The 23,495-nt window shown below is 39.5% G+C and overlaps 1 protein-coding gene across 8 annotated transcripts in view; it reads right to left on the reverse strand.

Moving 5' to 3' along the window:
• The window catches only part of TTC7A (tetratricopeptide repeat domain 7A), a 192,874-nt gene that overhangs the window by 74,381 nt on the left and 94,998 nt on the right, over nt 1–23,495 (reverse strand). The gene's annotated exons all lie outside the window — the stretch shown is intronic.

The following is a 23,495-nucleotide window of genomic DNA, read 5'->3' on the forward strand; positions in this document are numbered from 1 at the left end:
TCTGCCAACCTTGGGCAAGACACTTCAGCTCCCCATGCTTTAATTCTAACTGTAAAACAGGGATGATGGCAATGACCTTTCCAAAGCATTCAGAGAACTAGGTTCTTTGTCGTCACCTTCCCCATATCTTTTACATTTAATCTCTTAATACTGGTGCTCTCAACTTCAGAGCTGTTATTTGCAAACAGGAAGGAAAGCAGGTCAAGTTCTCCTGTAACTGACATCACTTTTACAGTATTTTCTCATCTGTTGGACCTGATTCTTAAGAATTTCACCAGATGTACCCTTGGGTAAATCCACCCAGCCCTGATTAAATGGGAATTCATCTGGAAGGGCAAAGTTGAGAACTATGATGCTGTCATGATCACTGGAATAACTCTTGATTTACACAAGTAGAAAAGGAAATCAGGCCTAGGGTCTCTAATTGCTTAGCTGAGATCCTGTCAGACAAGACAAGAGCATTAACAAGACAAAGTTAGAGTACTTAATGTGCTGCCAATACTCACTGTTCCCAAAGACTGCAGAATTGGATACTTCACAATGCTGCTGTATTTTTCAGAAAAGCTTTTAGGACATGTGTAGTTTAGGCAGCTTTTGGAGGAAATGATACTAGAACTYTGGCTCATAAAACAACATTTAACATCAACCTCCAAGTCACCTTAAATCTGCAACCAAGAACACTTCAGGTCTGGGAAAATAAGTCAGAATCCAGATTCACATAGTTAAAATAGAGTAAAATACCTTCTAATTAACCTAGTGTTAAGGTAATAAAAAGTGATCATATACTCATAAGATGGTCGTATAAATTATGCAACAAAATACAGTAAAACACATAAAAGCCCCTGTAGGATTAATAAAACATTTCTACCCAACTTGACACATTTATGAAATCTTGCATATTACTGATACTTGGAGCTACCAGTCTGAAACTGCATCACATACCCACTATATTAGTAAATTAGAACCACACAAAATTTGGCTTTGCTACACAAACAATAGGTTTAGTTTAAAATAAGCTTTTCTTTTTTGAAATGCATTATGTAATATTGTCAAACAGACCTCACTCTTTCCATCATTTTATTTTGGGGCACTATGATTTAYACACCGCTTTGGCACTACTCCAGCAAAGCACTTACAGAAGGATCTCATCTTTAAGCCTGTGAATAATCCTGCTGAAGTCAACAAGGAGTCAATTATTTCTTTCCTTAAAATTAAGCATGTATTTAAAAACCTTGGTAGATCAAGCTCTTTATGAGGACAGAGATTATGAGAGTCTTTTCTAACTGCTTAACTTTGCAGAGCACAAAGTGTAAATGTGAATAACACAAGAAAGGCCAGAACCTGCCTGTGAATATTTAGGCCTCACAGTCTGCACGTCACAATGGAGGTGAGAAAAAAGGAAATGAATCTGCCAAATGCCATTGAATTTCACTACAGGATATCAGTTCTGAGGCGCATGTGAGCAACCAATGTCTCAATCTATGTTCTGGCTAAGACAAACCATCATATAGTATATGACAGTTCAGAGGCAGTGCTTTTTATATGAGAAGCTTGTTCAGCAGGAAATGGAGGAGCAAGCTTCTAAGCTAGTCTGAAAAAAAGATGGGGAAAGACATGCTTAAAAGGTGAAAGAAGTGACAGAAGTGAAGAAAGCACAGGCAAAAGCTCCTGGATTTCAGGAATAAACCTACGGAATCTAGAAGTAACCTGTGTTGTGCTAAGTAGTTACAAAACTGCTGATTTCACTGAAAAAAGAATTCTAGAGAAAGAAATGTATATTTTGCTACCATTAGGAATCATATTTGTCTATGTCTGCAAAGCAAAACCACGATGTAACTGTAATCTATTTATCACTGGTACCAGCTGAAAACAGTTAGCACAGTAACAGCAGCAGAAAGATGTAGGAGCGTGACCTTTAACGCAAAGTTGGTAGTCAGTGTACAGACCCAGGTCTGTACTTCAACAGTTAGACCGTGCTAAAATAAAGATTGTTCTGCTACAATTTCTCCCAAACCTCTACTGGCAAGATTAAGTTGGCCTAACAAAACCAGTGCCTACCATTTGGCTGTGTACAGCACACTGTCTTAAGAAAATCAGACAGATAAAATTGTATTTATGGTAGTGCTGGGTTGTTTTTTCACTGTAGACAGTGGTTTTGAAGATGAACCAAAACCAAGAATTACCGAAATTCCTTTCTATTTTTTCTTCATCCTGTAGAAATCTAACTGCAGAGTCAGGACTTGCAGCTCTTAACCTCTTTGTCAGCTTTGAGGCCACGGAGACTGACCTTGCCAATGATGGCATTTCTTGTCATGCTGATACCTTCCCACACACTCTGGTTTCCCATAGGTGTCAGCCCAGCAGGCTGAACTGATATCTTCACTACTCTCCTTAGCTATTAATACGGGACAAAATCAAACTCAAGCCATAGCAGTGAATAGTTCTGCATATTTTCAATCATATCGAAAGCGGTCACTAGAACCAAAGTCCAACTGACTGTATTTTTTTAATAAATCCAATTTCTTCAGTATACGTACAAACACGCTTCTCTGAGTTAAGGTGTGTGTGCACCCATTTAAGCATTTCAATTTAACTTTTCTTTGTCTTCTTGGCACAAATATAATTAAACATAAAACAGTTCTCTAGATTTCCTTCCTACAAATTTCCTAACTACACACCTCAACCCAAGGACACTGCCTGCTTACAGAATACGGTTCCTAGCTTGCGTCCTCGACCACTACTTCAGTGCAAGGCTTTCTTACCAGACAGGTATGTGCAGTTCAGCTGAACACTAATATAGGTTAGAATCGTGTAGGTTTGTTTTTTAAAGGTGAGACTTAATTTCTTAGGCTTTCTAGAAATGGGAACCTCCCTGTGGCACGTGTGCCTCCAGCAGGTGCACGCTACACTGTACAGCTAAGCTGAGTCACTGCTCATTAGCAACAAAGAAAAATCAGCAGTGTCTCTCAGCCTGTCAGAAGCACCTAACATATTTCAGTAAGGACTGCCATCAAAAACAAAAAACTCCAGAGAAAGGTGAGAAATACACCGTGGGTTAAAAAAAAAAAGAAAAGGCAATCCATGGAGGATTTAGCCTAAAATCAGATTAATGGATTAGTTTTCTGCAATTCCTGTTAACATCCATTCTCTGCACAATATGACAGCTCTTTCAGATATGCTGGGAAAAGAAGACACGGTATTATAGATCCCAAGCACTGCCAGTGTAATGAAGAAAATCCTTTGGGAAAACATTACATTTTAAAGTTTCAAAAATGGCAATATTTGGCCTTCTATTAGGAATAGCCTGAAAAGATACCTCAGCAGAAAACTGTAAATACAATTTAAATGTTAGCTAAAACAAAACAGGCTTTCTCATTTAAAAACAGTCTCGCTGATACAGCACAGTCCAGGTGACAGGATTAGTGTTCTTGCATTTACTTATGGGTTCTTCACCCACAGATTACTGGAGGTGGGTTGAGAAATGGACAGGCACTTAGCAGCCACTGACCTTATTGTATTTTTTAACACCACAGTGCTTTATAAAACTGCAAGTTCTACCAATTCCCAAGCTTAGAACTAACAGCTGCAATGAAACAGGTACAAAGACCTAAACATTCAGGGCCAGAAGCGCAGCTGAAGGGAAGCAGCTCTGTTCAGCTGAAATGAATAGACTTTCATCAGTTTAAGCCAGCTGGGGATCTGGCACTCAAGCTTCAAGAAGAGCTCTGGCAGGCTGTCTTCAACTCCCCAAAAGCAAGCATGCGTCAGACAAACCCAGACATGAAGTGCAGGGTCAGGGCAGTATGATCAGCTCATACCAGCTGACTCCCTGCCTATCCCTTTAAATAAACCATTCATTTTCAGAATTCTGTCCTGCAAATTAAAAAAAAAAGGGGGGGGAGGGCTCCTTGAAACATAGCCAGTGACTCACCGAAAAAAAAAAAGAAAGATAAAAGTGTTAAGTTCTTCCATAAGGATACTGCAAATGAAAAAATGAAATGAACAGAACAGATGACAAATAGCAAGCACCAGCCTTTCACATGGAAAAGCTTTATACTTTCCTTTTTTTCTTTGTACAGAGACATCCAGTGAGAAAACGCCTTGTTTCTGTGGGACTGCCGATTCGGAGGGGCTGCCGACTCTGATTGGCAGAGCAGCCCTGCAGCAGATCTGCAAGGTGCCTGAGGTCAAATTCTGCATCTCTATGTCTAATCCAAGGAGGGAGAGGGAAAGAGGCCGGACTGACCCCTTTCACACCGGCCCCTGCTGACATGACACAATGAAATCTTCATATTTATTCTGTCTCATGCACCCTGTTAATTCAGTACAGAGCTCTCTGGAGAATAGGAGAACACAGCATACTTGGCTAAAGCAGAAGCGTATATTTATAATCTGTGCCTTCTGATAGGTTAGCAGCATGGACCATCTTTTCCTTGAAATAAGTCTGAAGGGGAGGAACAGATGTCAAATTGAAAGCATAATAGTATTGTCACTGTCCTGTGTTTTACCATTAGGCATAAAAGATCCTCGATATATGCCTCTGCTTTCCCTCTTAAATGAGGCTGGCATGCAAGCTAGCTGTAATTCAGATCACACAATTTCATTTTTATTTCCTTACTTTCTAAACTGATTTATCCAAACCACAGATACACCATTCTTCTTTGATCCCACTAAATTGAAGGCACATTACTATGCTTGCACCTTTCCTGAAGTATCTTACTGAAAGGATATCCAAAGACACAGTGCAGAATTCCTTATTTATTCCAAGGCAATTGAAAGTATTCAAGCTCTCCTAGGATCAGGCTCTTTACCAACCTGATTGGTAGTTTTGCCTCAGGAAGGCTTAACAGAGCCTGTCATTATATATGTGATATTTCCTACCATAATTAATTCCCTCAGGGAATGACATACAGAGGAAGAACAGTTCAATAAGCAGTGTACACCTGAAATTTGACATTTTGGAACAGACTTCCAACACCAAGATGCACCCACGGATATCTGACACTTATATTTTTCTCGACAGTAGATACATGCCATAACTAAATCCTGTTGTATGAGAAGGGCTTAAAAACTGTTGAAACATAGAGATAAAATCAGTGTACTTTGTTCTTCAAAAGATTTAATTCATTAGAAATCCGGAAGGTTTTTAAAATTACCATGTACCATTTAACGTAAGATGAAATAATAGCTTCCTTTGACCTTAGTGAGTGGAAAAGATTCAGAACTGTAATCCTTTTTCAAATAATTACCCTGCTCCTCAGGCTTCAGCACAAGATGACTCCAAGCAGAATGGAAATGGGGAGACTGGCTACAAAAACCTCAGCAGATACATGTACCAAACTGAATGGTGATGAGAGCACTTCTTTGCAGGCTTTTGTAAAGCCACAGGGCCCTGTGAGGGCAGGGCAAGAGCATGTAAAAGTATCATCAATTCCATCTACCATATAAAAGGGTCTTGGGGGGGGGAAGATGTGAGGGGATGACTGGAGTGAGGCAGTTCCTCAAAGCTACAGCGGAGAATTAATGCTTTCACATATCCTGTGGTTCTGACTCAGTCATGAGCTGCTGTATGCGGCTACTGAGGGACATGAACTAATAGAGAAGGAAAAATTAGTGGGTGAGATACAGAGATGGCATAGCTTATTGCTAAATCTGACTTAGGAGGTACACAAGAATATTTTACTTGTCCAGTACTAGGACAGTGTGACTATACTACTTTCCCCCTTACTCAGGGTATCTAGTGTTTGCCACCCAGTGCTTCCAGAAATCCTGCATCAGCTTGCATAGCTGATTCTCCCAAACAGAAATGGCAGCATTAAACCTAACATGCTTGACTAAAGACTACTGTGAATTGTGTCCTTGAGGTAAATTTCTGTACTGAGTACTCAGAAAGGCAGTCAATAAACTTTTTTGGCATCTTTTATCTGGAGGCCCTAGAGAAGTTAGTAAAAGCCAGACACATGAACTTCAGGGCACTTTTAGCATGAACTAGACACAGAAAGAATTAATTTGGAGAACCAGCAGCTTTGGTGGAAGTTGATGTAGATTCTTTAATGCATCAGATTTGTGATTGCTTATGGCACAACTAATGTTTTCCCTGTTTATTTTCCTTTTGCTTTTTCCTTACTTACAATAAGTTTCTAGGGTAGCTGCATTTGGCAGATTTGATACATATACAAGGGTCTTTCCATTACACTTTCCCCATCCTCCTCCTTGTCCTCCCACTTTATGCCAAGATTACAGCTTTATTCCTCAGGTCTCTCCAGATATAAATTTATTTTTTAGTTAATGCCTGCCATTCAGTCAGTCTCAATGCAGGTTTTTTAGTGTCATTCCAGTTACCCAAACAGCTTCATTTCTCCAGTGAATACTGTAAATAGTAACATAATGCACTTCATTCACTCAAATATGGTGAGCTATGCTCCAGTAAATCTTACAGGTCCACATATTCCAGATTGCCATCTGTTCTGAGCATAATTTGCTGTTTCCAATGGATGCAAATTCTGATCTTTATATTCAGGATTACAACTGAAGCCCCAAGTACAAAAATATCACCTTTGCAAAGCCACTGCAAGGCACCCTAGCACATAAATTCCCAAGCTCATAAAAGTTACCATCTAGACACCACTGAAGTTGAGAAACACATAATCTATTTGATTTGATTCATAATACAGTGCCATAGAAGTTAACCTAGCAAAGACTAACTCAGGAAAATGGTTGAACCATCGAAGCATTTAGCATTTTAGCATTATTCTGTGTGCATAAGCTGTGTCTTTCTCTTGCTTAGTCAGCTAATTGCATTGATGGGGGGGCTTGGCACAGCTTAGTATCACTGCACCCCTGTGAACCACTGCACCTTGACTTGAGATGCCGCACTTCCCTGGCAGCGTCGGCAGCATCTGCAGCAGCAGACAGGCGAGTTTCTGTTTAGATATCCCAGCCCTCCCTGTGGAAACTGTGTAGCCATGAAACTCCCTGTGTAACTGTGAAAAAACACAGTTAGAGCACTGGCTTCATGCCTCCCCTTCTTCTCCCACAGGGTATTGTGCCTCAGGACACAACTATGTGACAAGTTTTTATTTTCCTGCCATAAATAATAGTTTAGATGCAACCAATCTCATCAAATGAGTCATTAGATGGTTTATTATCACCCAGGAAGGAGGTCTAAATTACAGGAGTGAAAGAAATATTTGACCACTCTAAGCTGTGCCTCCACCCATGGCCTCAGCCACTTTTTCTTAAGTTTTAGAGCGCAGACCAGCCCTGAAGCACCTAAGACTAATTTTTATGTGTGTGGTGGGCTGGTCAGAAAAGAAAGGGACAACCTTAGAACCAGTGATTACAGCTGCTTCTCAGTCCCATGTATCCCAGGAACTGAGCTACTGCTGACTGCTGCTTTGCAATCTGTTTTGAACCCAGCAAYGATCCTACAGGGAATTGTAATCTACAGTTTTAAGAATTTTGTTCTAGAGAATCCAAAGGATGAATCTGTCCAATTTGCAAGCATTCATTTGTGGATCACAAATCAAGAGCACATGTATGTAGAAGACACCATGGAGAAACTGCTCTACCCTTACAGCTGCTAGAGAACAACACAAAGTTAAATAAACTCTTCAGAAAACTAAACAAAATGATATTTTGTAAACAGAGGCCTTAAACTTAATGCCCACATTAACTCATTCTATTATTAWTTTATTAAAACAGAAAGAAAGGCAAAAGTTCAGTTTTTCATTAATAACTTTAACTAGAATTGTGCAGCAAAAATGGAAAACCCAGGCAGTCCTACTAATTTTAGAACATTTCTATTATGGGATTTACTGCTGCAGCTGATTTAGGCAGAAAAAAAAATCTTCCCAACCTTCAAATGAAAGAGATGAATTCTGTAATATCTGGTCAGCTTTTCTTAATATGTAGAACTAAATTACTTTTATTTGGGTCTTAAAGATTACATTTGTCCCCTTAAGAGTCATCCTTTTTAATACCCATCCCATCCCTTTTTAGCATTATTAATTCATTTTAAATGAAATGTAGAACCTAAGTCCTAATTAACTGAAGATATTACAGAGCCTAAGTCACAATTTTGCATGAACACAGGTGTTAGCTCGTATGATACGGTAAAATTTCTTGTCTTTACTTCTACCTTGCTTCAACCATCTCAACAACTTCAAATAGGTAGATTATTCTTCTTAACTTCCCAGCCTAATCTGGCATGTGCTGTTGTTATTCCTTGTTAAACAGCTGTTCTGTTCTTCCTCAGTCACAGCAGCATTTCATTTCACTGGTATACAAAGTCATCCCAAAACATTTTATGCATCCCAGGGATGCTGGGAAGTTCAAACAGAATGTCTTTGGAAGGAGCTCAAGGTTCCTTTGATATGGTTTATTATAGTAATACAGCAGCAAGGAAACATGTTTTTTGCAAGAAAATGGATTTTTCCTTCTTGTTTACTGGGGGACAAAGTCCTACTACTCAGAAAAAGTACATTATTAGATTTTCTGATTTGGCCTCAGAAAACCACATAAATGCTTCAGATACCTCTTCTACCTTCTCACAACTCCAAAGAACAGATTTTGGCTTTCTCTCACTTTAATTTCCCTTCTATTTTCCTCATCTCCATTTCTTCTGGTGCTCTAAATAACACTGATATTCACTTGCAAGTGAATTAGTAGGGGCTAGAAGCTGTTGCTTGAAAGAGGAAAGGGATGGGAGAATCCACTCCAGTGCAATAATGCATTTGGTTGTATTGGAGGTTCATATAGTTAATTTAGGTCTCTCATCCATTTTCATTTTCTAATTACTGAATAAAACAAGTTTAGCAAATGGCAATTATTAACAAACAAGAGAGTAGAGGGTCAGGATCCTCTTTAAAAACTTTGTTCTTTCAAGTCAGGATAAGGAAACTTACAGGTAGACTGTCCAAATGTAGTTACAACCTTGGGAAGACAGGGCCAGGGGCCAGTATTATGGATTCAGCTTGTTTCAGCAAATGCCGTTCTTCCTTTAAACTGTCTTCTTACTCCTCGTAACATTGGTTTGGCAACAGAAAAGCTCTCAGCTGAAGTCTTATGATACCTTTTTATTTATGGAATAATAATTCTTTCTGCCATTATATAACCAGGCTGTCACTTTTAGGCTCCCTGAAAACCTAAGGTCTGATTCCCCAATTTCCAAGGGAGGCCTATTTCTCTGGGTCACCCTGAGACCTCAGCCTTTTACTGCACCCTTGGCACGTGCAAATTTGGTTAGCTGTGCCGATTACCACTTGGAGTATCCTACATTACTTTCCTTACTCATTTTGCTATCACGTCTAACATATACAAATGAGCATACAAAACAGACATACAAGCAGAATTTATTTATATGCCTTCACTTAAATTCCATTAACTGCCCCCTCCCAAGCGCTATCTAATTTTCTAAGGATTTGCATCCTCTGCCCCCACACYCCAGTGCGATCCCTCTCTGTTCCCCCCTCCCAGCCCTTCCTCCACAACTCTAATCCTTGTGACTGCGCTGCTGGCAGGTCCCCCTGCCTGCTGTACCCAGCCATATGCTGCATGTGCGCTCACTGGCCTAATGGCTGCAGCCAACCCAGGCATATAATGATTTGGCTCTACCTGCACCCTCCTCAGCTGGGGGCTCTGGCCTCTACTCAGCCATTTACTTTTAGGAAACTTGTAGGAACTTAATTATCTTTGGGACTTCTATCACAATGTCAAAATATGTTTCAAATTGGCCAACATGTTCAAAAGTGTCCAAGGTATAAAAAGCCTGTTTCTTTAAGAAACAGGTTAAAAAATAAACAATATAATTAGAACATTTCCATTTGAAGGCAAAAAAAAAAAAAAAAAAANAAAAAAAAAAAAAGAAAGCCCCTCCACAGGTTTTAGGCATAAGGAAAATAAAAACACCCAAAGCAAACAAACAAACATGTCTAAAAACCTTTGAAAATACAGTAGTAAGTATTAAAATAGCAATGCACACAAAACTGATAAATAAGTGTATTTCAGGGGCTGGATCAGACCCTGATGTCCTGCTCATTGGAAATATTCCTTCATTAGCTAGAAACTTTGTTTTGTTACTATAGTTACTTTCACTACAAGTGGCCCTGACTAAGGCATGAGGTATTTGTTATATAAAACCACTACGCAACTGCAGCCTTAAACTTCAGAAACTACCAGCTCTGCATTCAGTCCTGCTTGCTTATTCTATTCACACACCAAACCCAAAATGCTTTAATACTGATTAGTGTGTACGTTTGAGAAACAGTTTAATGGCACTGTTTAAGTCCTGAAAGCATAATCAACAATGTTCAAAATATATACTAAAACTGTAGTCAGTGCCGGAAGGAATTTAGATGGACTGTGCACAGAACGAGACAAGCAGTGACTTCCTCCCCAGACGATTATGCTGTTAGCAGTGGCTGTCATGCACAAGAGAAACTGGTGATCGAGTTTAATAAAATTTGTTCAGAGGCCACTGAATTTGGTGGAAAAAAATGTATGTACCCAGTTAGAAGAGTATATGAAAAAAGTATATCTTGCAGCATTGCAATTTTTTGCTTTATCACATTTTTATCRACTTAGTTTGACAAAGTTTAACATCAGTAAGAAACATAAAATATCCTCCCTCCCTTGGCCTTTAACGTATTCAGGTTTCACAATTTTTTTCTCTTGCTCTGCTGGGGGGTATTTTCAGCCTGACAAACTGATATTATGCATAATCCTGGAAAAGTGGTCTATGAGATCCCCAGTGGACACACAGAGATGATGGACCTCACTTGTTAAGGTAATCATCTGATGCTGATATTCATACTATGTTCCAGTCAGATTCAGGCCATCTGCACAATTCTCAGCTGTATTTTTCCCCTACTTGGGTAGAGTAAAACAGAGCTTGACCAATGTGACTTTACTTCTCTTCATCTTGAAATCTAGACACTAAGCTTTTTCTTAAAAGGCCAAGAGTCCAAACAGAATCTGCTTGTAAGTGAAGATAAGAATTTGTAAGAGCTGAGGCCAGCAAATGCATTCCTATTTGTACACTTGCAGTCTTCCTGCAGTAAGCATCTCTTTCAGGTTGGGGGCAAACCAATGACTAGTGATTTTTCTACTACAGTGCTGATATAGGGCTATTTATTTAATTTCCCAAATGACAGATGTAGGCCATATATGCTACACAGCTTAAGTTTTAATCAATTCAAAAACTGCACAAGACTGAAAGGGTATCTTTCTATTTACTCTCCTTTTCCTTCCTGTGCTGGTGCTGACATTTTGTACTATTCTTAGAGTGCAGAAAGCAGTGGTATTAATTCCAGAGTTCACACATCAGAGGGAGCATTTAGAATTTATTCATTCATTTGTGAGAACCTGTATATGGCTTTTTCTTTAATGATAGAGCAACACAGATTTTTTTTTCAGCCACGACATTATTTGCAAGAAGTCTTGCAGTATATTACAGCCTCCTAAGTGCTGAAGAGTAAATCTGCCTTATCCCATAAGAAAGATGATTTCCTTAAGGTGCTGTTTGGATACAGAATTGCTTCATCGGTTCTTCCCTGTAATAACAGTGCTCACAGTGACACCTAAAACTGTGATTTCTGACTCTCCCACGTCTTGCAAGCAATTCCAGACTAATGGCCTAGCCTATGTAGGCAATAATGAGTACCTGCTGGAATACATAATTTGTGAATATTGCTTCTTGCTTTTTGTGGCACTGCAACATTTATGCTGCACCTTTGCTTATACTATGTTAGAGAAAAAAGAAATTATCATTCAGCTACAATATTGCTTATAGCCAGAATTCCCAGACTCGGCACACATAGCTTGTAAAATCAGACACTGGCTCTGCTATGTACAGAAGCCAATTTGATCAGATCAAAAGCAGACATCAGCATACCTAAAACATAGTTTTTGCCTTAAAAATTTGCAAGAGATCTGGGTGGAGAAAGGAGTAAAGTCTAAATTAATACCTGATGCACATTTTTGAATGAAAAGACACATTGCAAGGATTATATGTGTTTTTAGTTTTGAGTCTTTAAGGAATTTGAAGAAGACTTCTATAGCGGCAAAAATCTGAACTAGAATTATCTACATGCTTTTTAATGTTATTACTGCAGTTGAATTAGCTGAATAAAATATCCCCACAGCAGCTCATTTAGATACTGTCCTTCACAATATCATTATAGGGCTTAAGAAATAAACTAAAATGGCAGAAGTTTATAATATGCCTTTTTTTTCCCTAGCCCCCCCCCCAAAATCTGACTGAAAGGACGAGTCTTTATTCTCTACTTAGTATGGAAATTCAGGAGCTAAGTCAAGCTTGCTTTGTTCTCTTCCTTTCTACAGCAATTTAATACTTTTAAAACAATGAAGGTTGGATTCGGATGGGTAGTGTCTGCAAAAAAAAGTTTAACAAAATTGCAAGAAATGTAACTGGGCTTTGCTCAAAAGCAGTCTTTAGATATGCAGGACAAACCATGGCTACCAAAACCAAGAAATACACACTGTATGGGAGGACAGGAAGAAGGGAGGGGAGAAATTACGTCAAAAGCCTTAGGTTTTCAGATGCAGGTTTTCCTGCCCTGCAATACCACAGATGGTGCACACAAAACACACAGATGCGGACATGCACGTGTGGCACACCCACACCCACTTGACCACACGGATGTCATTACCCTATAGGATCTCCCATCCTCTTCCCCACAAATATTTTTGCTCAGGACTATGTCCCTGGTAAGCAAACCCTTGACATTTGCAGGTGACCAGGGAAGGAGCAGGCAATTGCTGGTTATCCCTGAGAAAATAACAAAGAATTCCAAGGCAGCTGGTAGAGTAGGCTTCACCCCCAACTACATCTGTGATGCTCTTTCCCTGAATTCCTTGCTCTCCTATACTAGGAACAGCAAATGTCCGCTTCTCAGGAGTTAAAATTKAAAATCATCCGGTGTGAAGCCTCTAAAGAGTGCATCTATATTGATTTTTTTTTTTAAATGGACTAGACAATAAAACCTTCTTCAAACTGGCATTTCCAAACTGTCAACGTGCAGCCCTTTGATTAAGATATGACTTTGTTTATACCCCAGCAACAAAGGAGACTCCAAGCATTTCCATCTGCATTAACACTAGAGTAATAAACAGGAAAATACTATCCTGTTTAGTTTCAGAAGAACATTTTTGATTGAAAGATAATTCAACATATGTACCCTGACTCCTACGTGCAATTATATATGGAAAAGTCTTAATTCACACAAGCACTTGGGATGCAAAAAAATTCCCAAACAATAAACTCCCAATACTACAGCACACATCTCTGAACAGCTTTTTCTGCAGAACAGACCCATAACCACAGCTCACAAACGCAGAGGACACCTCCCTGCTCTCCCTCGCAGGAACCATTCTTTCTGAAGGGTGTAGGAAGAACAGAGATTAAAGCAATCCCACATACACTGAAAGTCACCCAAGAATGAGAACAGCACAGCCAGCTGGTAGGCACTGGCATGAACTACCCCAAATGAATGCTGCCTCCAGGCCACTTACCAGTGGTTTCCTGAGGTGCATTTTAATGGTAGTTTTGTTTTGTTTTAACCCACTATGAGGGACTTTTATGCCTTGGGGACAGCTCTGTGCATTAGCTCATGCTTGGTTTGTGCAATCCAGGAGAATCCCAGGAACCAGGAGGAAACAATTAAGCTTTTCACTCTCAGGGTCTTCTATCTGCCACCTAGTCCTAGTTACCATTGCCTATTTTACCCATCTAGCTCGCAGTCACTGCGGCTTGTGAAGATACATTTGGGCTAGTTAATCCATCTAGCTTAAGGAATGCTGCATAGTTCAGAGCAGCCTACAAGGTCCAGCAGACTCGGGATCGCGCATGCAAACAGCTGGGCAGCTCGCCCGCAGAGACCCATGTCACCATGGTGACTCTGTCAGCAGTGCCCCAGCGAGCTGCGCTGAGGCTGCCTTGGCTCTGTCTCTTTGAGGAGCAGCCCCGGCAGTGTGGACATACCCATTGCAAATGGAGCTCTCTTGTATGCACCAGCTGTTTCTCACTCCCAGTGAGGACAGGCTTGCAGCAGGCATGTATTGATTCTGCATCCTTATTTGGCAGAGAGCACTGTCCCTCCTGACTGGGCCCGCGATGCTTGGCATGCACACCTGGGGGGTAGGCAGATGCCACACATGCCTCTCCTCAAGTGCCATTTTTGTAACACTGCGTCATAGCTGACTCTTCAAACACTTCCATTGTAATGATCTGGAGAGGGCTGAAGAAGACTTGCTAACCTTAAAGACAATCCTAGCATGGGTACTGTATTCTGTTGTTTTATGCTGATCTATGTTATTCCTATTCACCTAAATTTTTACTTCGACATTACTAAAAATTATTAAGCCGAACAAAAGATTTTTTCCTTTGCCCCATCACAGCAAATACCTGATTTCTGAAGAACCAGACAAATGACTGGTTGCAGGAACTCTCGGGGTGAGAGGCTGCTTCTTTTACTCAGTAACACAGTTCCTTCTAGCTCCCTTGCCCATCTGTGAAAGGACTAACCAACTGGCCATCTCTCTTGTTCATTATATGTATTGCAGTGGCATGGTCTATTCTCAGGTGGGTTCAGAGCCCCATTGTGCTACATACTCCACCAACACCAAAAAGACACTGACCTTGCCCTGAGAAAACACAATACAAGAACAACAGAATAAACCGCACTCATCACAAGTGTTCAGAGGGCAGATGCAAACGGCCAGATTCCAGGTGAAAAGCATTGAGAGGTCTATGAATCCTTTCAGTACAAATTTCATCAGTGTAACTGCTTACTCACATGATCTTCATTTRAGATGCTGGTTACCTGCCTCCTGCCACTTCTCCAGCTGACAGAGACATAGGGAGCAGAGGTCACTGCATTCATTTTCTAACCTGTTAGATCTCCATCAGTTTATACTTCCAGCCACAGTGCTTAAAAATGCAATTCCACATTATACTTAAGTGATTCTCAGTCAAATTTTGCCAATGTACGTAGGAGAAAGTCTGCTACTGACAATGACATCGGATCAGATCATTTAGCCCTCCATCCTTATCTTCGCCTTTCCACCCAGCAGTGATTTCATTAAATATGGAGGCTTATCACAAACTTACTGCTAAGGAATATAGCTAGAAGAAAACTTCAGGTAAAGATAAAAAATGAATCATGTTATCTGTTTTGTGCTGTAAAAATGTTAACATATTGAGGAATAAGTCTGGATATCTTTATTTTCAAAGACATGTTGATAATGCAAAAGTTCTACTTTACAGTCTCTTGCTTGATTTCATTTCCATTCATCTTTCTCTTTCCTTTACTAATAGAGACTGAAGTACTAAGTAATATGAATATTGACTAATACCGAATAATATGACTATGTCTGTTTAAATATTTGGTTCCGTACAGACATTATTGACAATGGCAGCAGAAGCAGTATTTCTGAGAGAGTGAGGAGCATAGGCTTTCCCTATTTTCAGAAGGTAAAAACCACTTTTGTGATTGAAAAATTACTGTGTTTAGTTTCTTTTCCCTGGTGAATTCTTCGGAAAGCCTGAATACTTCCCCCTCCCTCTTCTTTTTGAAGAAGAAAACAATAAAAATCAAAGCATTTGTGCTTTTCTCATTAGGTAAATACTTCCAGGACCTTAGAGTAGAAATTGCTCAAATCCAAAATTTCCAGATGGAAATGAAAACACCTTTCATTGAGGGATCAGGGCATGATACTCCTCTGAGAGAAACATGGCTTGACTGCATTGCAGACTTCTTGGAAAGTCATTTACTGCACTGAAGAGCAATTTGCTAAGCATGACATCCATGCCTCTCTGTATTGGGGGACCTGCATTTTCCTGCAATGACTGTACAGTCAGTGACTGCTAATAAAGCTGATATTCTTCATTCTGAAATATGAATTCCCAATCCAGAAATGAGACTCTTGACCACCTTGCATGTGAAGCTGTTTTAACAGTTTCAGAAAATCCAGGATTGCCTGACAAGAAAAAAATACCTACTCTCTTCCCCTGCTCCTCTGGTGATTGCTAGCTATGGAGGCACTGCATACAGTCCCTCTACACATGGGCGTAGCCTCATAGCAGGAAGGAGGAGTTGAGGACTGAGCTTCCCTCACACACACCTCCATCTCCCTTGGTTCTCTCTTTGATTTCCAGGCACTACACATGCCTCAACTCCTCCTTCTAACCTCCATTACTCAGGTCTACCTTTGGAGTGCACAAAAAATGCCTAGAGAAAACACAGTGATCCCATTCCCCAAGTCCCTGCTCACCCAGGATAGCCTAGATATGGACATACTATGGCTAACCTTCAACCAGCAGAGTTCCTAGGGGAGATTTAACTCATTGCTGCCCAGTCAATACACACAAGTTATTTTTCAATGTATTTTGGCATTCAGCATAGTCAGTCAGGCCTCCTAACCACTTCCTTTGAATATAAAACAGAACACCTGCAGTTGTTCAAGAGAAAATGGCACTTAGCAGGAATAAAAATGTGTGCGTGGGGACTAACTCACTGATGTGACAGAAATACACAATGCACCAAAGAAAGCCAGCAGGAACCGAAAAGCTCTCTTTTCTCCATCCAAGTGGGAAAGTACTGGCAAGAAGTGAACCGCACAAGACAGGACACATGAGTGGAGGAAACTAAAACTGACATTCTGCTTTTTCAGAAAACAGCCCTTCTTAAACCTCTGCTGAATGGTCAGAATTTATTCTGAGAATTAAGGCCTGACCCATCAAGGAAACGCAAAGAAATTATAATGATCAACAAGTACCTTTGCCACTTATTACTATCACAAAGTGGTTTGCAGGTTTAGTTTTCAGCCAGCCAATAAACAGTCACTAAACACCAAAAATAATGTTAAAAACAAGCTAACAACCCTGCCTCGAAAACACATATACGGAATCTACAGGAAAACCTGCAAAATCTGAACTTGAAATCTCAAACATCAAGTTACTGACATTCCCTTAAGAAATTTCTTGCTTTTACACAAATAAATTGCCTGTAAGTAGAGAATCTCATGGATGTTAACTGTCTCAAATTAACCATGGTTATTCCTGCATTTTAGTAYTTATTTCTATGTTTCTACAGTGAAGCCTATGAATTTGCAGACCTTGTATTACCTTTCCAATGCCAAAAAAAAGCATCTAGAAGCAGGGTTGCTCACTACAGAGGTCTTAAATGAACTGAGACAGTAGCCATTTATTCGCAGCCATTTAGCAGGAAAGAAGTTATTATGAAACAAAACTTTGTTTTAATCTAAAGTAAAGACCCAAACTATTGCAGTTAAGGTTGGAAAACAGCATGACTTTTTCTTCCTTTCATACTACACCAAAAATTAAGTCTGCAGTAGGTTTCCAATGTAACTACTATTTAACTCCTTTTAGTCGTATTTTGAAATTCATGCTATGTTGGAATGGGATTGTCTTCAATTACCACTGAATCCATCCATGGAATTTTAAGATGAATTCAGATGTACACTAACACCCATTCCTTTCTGGCATATACAGATAGGTACCAGCTAGGGAGGTATTTATTCCTGCTGTACTAGGGTGGTGCACAGAAGGGTATCACACTCATCCGCTGAAGTTTTGTCTTGGATCAGATTGTGAACCTTAGGAAAGGACCCATACATCCGTTTGGCACCTGCCAAAATGGGAATCTGATCTTGGATACTGTAACACAAAAATTAATTTTGTTTCTTCCTCATCCAGGAATAGAAAATAATCCAAGCCAAAAAAATGCCCCAAATGGGAAAAAAATTCAAAACTATAATTATTTTAAGTACCTGTATAATCATTAAAAAGAATCAGGACACTAGCTTAAAGCTTTCCCTTCATATATTTGACATATAAATACTCAACATCGTTACTAGTTCCCTTGATTATACCCATGGTTATGGCAATATATCAGTTGGGTTTTTCAGGTTAATTTTATTAAAACATTAATGGATTATAATATACCAACAAAAGCAAACATTCATGGTTAGTAGAACAAAACTCAGAACAACCCTTCTGACTCCACATTATACAGCTCTTTTTTGTTTAAGTGAATCATATAAGCCTAATTCATTTTTTACATTCTTGTAGCACAGTACTATCATATCACCCCAAGTACAAAACCCCATTTTTTATTACTTCACATTGTTGTCTGTGGAATCAATACAGAGATAAAAACAACTGCAGGTCACCTGCAGAAGCTATGGTGTGAACATACCACTATAAGAAGTCAACCTGTAGAAACTGTGCCCTTAACAGATTTGAATATCCTATGCCTTATCCTATCTGAATATCCTATCCTATCCTCAAAGGTCTACCATGATCACATGCTACAGCTGAAAATACTAATTTAGCCCTGCCTTAGATCCTCAGGTTTTGCACCCTTGAGGAATTCAGAATACAATACAATATTCTGAGAATTTTAGCAAGCTGTTTTATCACCGTGGTCATTCACAAGATGTACCAGGCTTCACTGTCTTTTGCATAATGACGAACTGTAGTCATATAAACATACTGATCTGCTTCTCTAAAGCCATACTTTGAAAGCTAAGTGAGGACAAGTACCACTTTTATGAGTAAAGTGATAAAATATTCCTATAGCATAGACGATCACATTGCCCATAGAGGAGAAAAAAGAAAGAGTTACAACTTTGCTGACAAAAAAATCTAGTATAGACTAGGCATAGCAAAAAGGTTTGCAAACCAGTAGCTTAAGGACAAATGCCTCCTTCCCCCCATGCAGGTTTAAAGGCAAAAATACAGTTCTAATTTACAACTGTCAACAATATGTAGCCTGCCACTAGTGCCCATAAAGCTGTTGCTCAAAGGAGGCATGAATTGTCTATTTTCAATCTACAAGAAAAAGCCTGACAAGTAATGGGGAAAGAAATCAAACTGGAGATCCCAGCTTAATCATGCATTTGAAGATCCTGATTTTACATTGTTTTTTTTCTGTAATGAGTAGAAGCACCTGATAAATGACATTGCTTATACACTATAGAACAATTCTCCCCACAATAACAGTCCGCACCAGACTACGACAAATAAATCCTGCCAGAAGATTACTTCACCTGTCCTTAATAAAATTAATGTAGTAGTGATGAAGCCAAGGACATTTGCTGTCAGTAAGCTCCTCCTAATCTAGAAGAGGATTTTGTATTTTGAAGGCTGGCTGAGGGCAAAAAAAGCTTTTGGCTAAAACCACAGCAACAGAACTACTATACAGTGCATACAAAATGCATACTATACTATACAATGCATACTTCATGCAAAATTTACTTCCTTTTTATTGATGGTCTCCAAGATATACATTTAATACTTCTTGGCCTTCTGAGCTTTTTGCACTGCATTTACAATACTTACTTTTGGAATAGCAAATATCTCAATAAAAGAAAAGAATTTGTACTTGACAGCTACTTTGGTCTGAAACACCAATCCACCTGCCTCTTTTTGAGTCTTTGTGTGTGGAATAGCAGTGCTTCCTGAAAGTTTTCTGCTATTTCTTTTTAAAACTAGTTTTGAGAAATGGAAAGCAACAAATCAGTGACTTACAGTTTAGGGAGCAGAAGGAATATTAGCAGCTATTCATTTAAAAGAGTTACAACTCTTGCGCCAGATGCAGAACTGCTACAGATACAAAGACGCGATCATTTAACGAAACTTTTACTGTCAGCTGTTTTGCTGTTGTAAGTTGTTAGGTCCTAAGAAGGTATTGTTCTAACTTAACAGGGGGGCGTACAGGAGAGAAAAACAAGCTGGGAAACAATGGAATCAGTTCTGATAAGCAGTCTGGGAGCAATTATAAAGCAACAGAGTATCCGTAAACTTGATATCCTATCTCCAACCTCAAACAAGGTACAAACCTTTTTTTTTTTTTCCCCGAGTGCTGGGAACTAACCCATTTAAGAGCTAAAAGGTGATCAGAGAGCCAAACAGTCTCTGAAAAGATGGGGAAATCAGAAGGACAAAGTCATTTTTACACTAGCAAAACAAAGTATCACCAGCTGCAGGAGGGACCATGTCAGTCAGTCTCTGTGGTGGGTTCTACAGGATGTCAGACCTATGGGACTTCTGCATGGAACATCCTGTAAGTGAGACGTGAATACAGGCTTTACAAATGGAAATTCTTTCATTCTAAATAAACAATGCACTATTTTAAGAAGACTGTTTGGAGGGTAGAGGGGGTGCTCAGTAGTATTATTGCTTTCAGATAAAGATGAAAATGTGGGGAGGTAATCACAGCTGGTCCTAGGTAGAACACTGTCCAAAGCCTGGCCTGGGAGTTGGAAAAAGCAAGGACTCCACTTTAAGAAAGGCTTATGATGAGCATCTTTGACCTAGAGGCGAGATACCTTAAACTATCAGGAGCCTTCCCTTCCAATTAATTCAAAACAGATCTACTTATTAGGTCTTAAATATAATAGGCTTCCAAGCCCAAATATTTTTACATGCTTCTATTGAGATATGCCTGTGATAATGCCATGAAGAATAAACCAAAAGCAACTGGAGGTTCTGCATCCACTAATTTATTGTAAAAGCTTACCAATGTTGACAAGACAYAAAAACACTAAATTTTATCCTGGACCCTCTGCTTCTATAGGAGTCAGCACTTTTTCAGGTGGTATCTCCCACGTGAAGGTTGTTATTACTTCTATCTTTTATAGTCATGGCAAGGCAGTGTATTTCTTCTGGTTCACTCCATCTTGCAATGTTTCCAACATAGCTAGCTCTCATTCTTCCTCTACCCAGTCCACCCCTGTCTTTGCTTGACAGTATATGCAAGTACTCAAATCAAGTCAGTTGCTGACTGTAATGTGATGCATTTGTTATATATGTAGCTTTCCAAGCAGAAGTGCTTTTCCTAAGTTCACTTTTCTGAATGATTTGTTCTTTTGGATATTCAGCTGTTCTTCAATATTCTTCTCCAAAATCTAGATTCAAAACATTCCAGGCCATCTCTCAGTGTCTTCAGTGTCCAGTCTTCGTATCCCTACTTACTGTGCACCACACAGAGCACTGAACCATCAAGTAAATGCACAAATGTAAAGATTCCCACAAGGGGCACCTCTGGGCACATTTGGGTCAGTGTTATGGGGCTCATACCAAAGGACATTGCACGCTAGCTGAAATGCAGCCTATTTTCCCAGTAGCTTGAACCACTCTAACCAACTCTCTGACATCCTGAACGATTCTTTCTTTAAAATATATATGAAAGAATTTAATATGAGAATAAAAAAGCAGGAACAAACTCAGCTTAATTATATACAGCTAGAGACAGGGAAGCAGTAGATGTCACCAGTAGTTTGGGCCAACTAAGACCTTAATTTTTAATGTATTATTCTTTTGTTTGTTTAGAATACACATCCAGGTAATACTCACATTTTTCGCTATCTACGGAGCCCTGAGGTCCCTTAATGCAGCTTTCATCTTCTTTTTGTGATACATGCCATCAAACTATACTTCCAAACAGAGTTGTCATTAGGAAGGGAGCCCCCAGGCACCACATTACACAGTTGCCTGGTTCATATCAATAGGAATTTGGAAAAATGCTCAACTACTTTTAAATAGAGCTTTAAAATCTTGCAGTTGAACTTGCCTATACTATTATATGAGGTATTTTGTAGTCATCCCATGCAGTAGTAAAATTTACTACGATTTTTCTTTAAGGCAATTATAACTAGAAATGCACAATAGCATCATGTCTCTCCCTTCAGAGAAGTTTTACAAGGCATTAAAGCCCTCCTAGCATAAACTGTACTTTAGACCTCTAGAAAGTCTGGAACTGTTTCGAATTTGGTCCAAACTGTAGATGTGTTCTTTTATTCTTGCTTCCTCCCTCACCTCCCCCACTGAATTCCTGTTCTTAATTTTCTTTAAGATCTCTTCTTTTTTTCTGTCTTGTAACTCTGACATCCTTTCTCCTTTCCCTCACTTACCAGTCCTTTGCTGTCTAGTTTAGAGAAACTCCCACGCTGACGCAGGCTAGCCAGAGCAGCAGAGGCAAGAAGCCAGACTCCTGTGCCACTGCATACCTGTAGATGAGCCTTGTTGCCAGCTGTGTTACATATCACAGCTCATGCAGGAAGCAAAGAGGGGTTCTTCCAAGAGCTCACATTATAGCATGTCTGTGATGTGTCTAGGAGCAAGCATGAACCTGTGGCTTTCAATACCAATATTAATCTGCTTTTCCCAGAAACAACATATTTTGCTATTCCTTGCCAGGTCTCTCCATACACAAAGATTGGCACTGGGAGAAGCACAGGAGAAAATATTATTTCCTGCTTCAGGGAAATCAGATTGCCAGACACCCCAAAGGAACCCACCCAGCAGCCCTCCCAGCTGCCTTTGTACATTCTCTTTCCTTTGTTTGTTTTGTCCTACCTCGAAGCATAAATTATTACGCAGTACTGGAGGAAAAATCCTGAACTTGATGTACCTGTTGGTTGATCTGACATGGCAAATACTCTGTTCCTCATATAAACAACCATTTTCTTGTTCTACCTAAGTCTTACCTATCTTTGAGTGTTTGCAGTCATGAGAAACATTTGACCTTTGACTGTACGGCATGAAATCTTTTACTACGTTTATTATCTTCAAACTACAAAATACAGCAAAGCAGCCACTGGAGTATTCCCTCTCTTAGTCATACCCATGTTCACATACTGAACTGGTGTTGGTGGAAGAATATAATTTCAAGAGCTTTTCCATTACTAATTTTCACTTCATTCTCAAAGATATGTATTTACAGTCTTAGCTATTCACATACACAAAGTAAGCAACCTCAGAGGCACAGGCAGGAGTGCAATTTGAAATGGCAACATGCAGCTTACAACAAAAAGCATTTTATGCTGATATAGCATCACAGTCCTAGATACACATTCAGATAGTCTCAGTCTCACTTATGACCTGCCTTTTGCTTGGGTCTAGATGACTTCTCACTCAGCTTCTAGATTACACCTCAGGACACCACTCCCTCTCATCACTGACGCACTGAGAAAACAAGCTATCTGAAAACTAAGTTACACGGTTTAAAACCTTCAGTTAAATACAAGCAATTCTGAAGATAAGTTGGGCATTCAGCAATGCAACAGCTTCTTCTGCAGTTTGGCTGAGAAACTCAGCTAGTATGCAATCACCAGAAAATATTACAGTAGCTTTAACGTTTCTACAGAATAGACAAGAGTCGCTGTTTTGAAAGGTCATGACAGTAAATTGCAAGGAATTGAATTTATCTCCCTCAGAGGATGAAGGACGGAATCAAAGATAGAGCAGTGGAAAACTCTGGCTCCAAGAAGTCTTTGCTGGTTCAAACTTGGTCTTAAACAACCAAACCATCTTTTCAGCTATACATTACAATATGTGATTTTTGACTGATCTTTTTCTCCAGCCGTGCTATCATAGCAAACTGTGTAATACATGAGCATCAAAGGAATGGTCAAAACATGAAAAATTAGTTCCTCTTCAACCAGGAAGT

This window comes from Apteryx rowi, unplaced genomic scaffold, assembly GCF_003343035.1.
Source record: "Apteryx rowi isolate R43461 unplaced genomic scaffold, aptRow1 scaffold_158, whole genome shotgun sequence".
NCBI classification, from domain to species: Eukaryota; Metazoa; Chordata; class Aves; order Apterygiformes; family Apterygidae; genus Apteryx; species Apteryx rowi.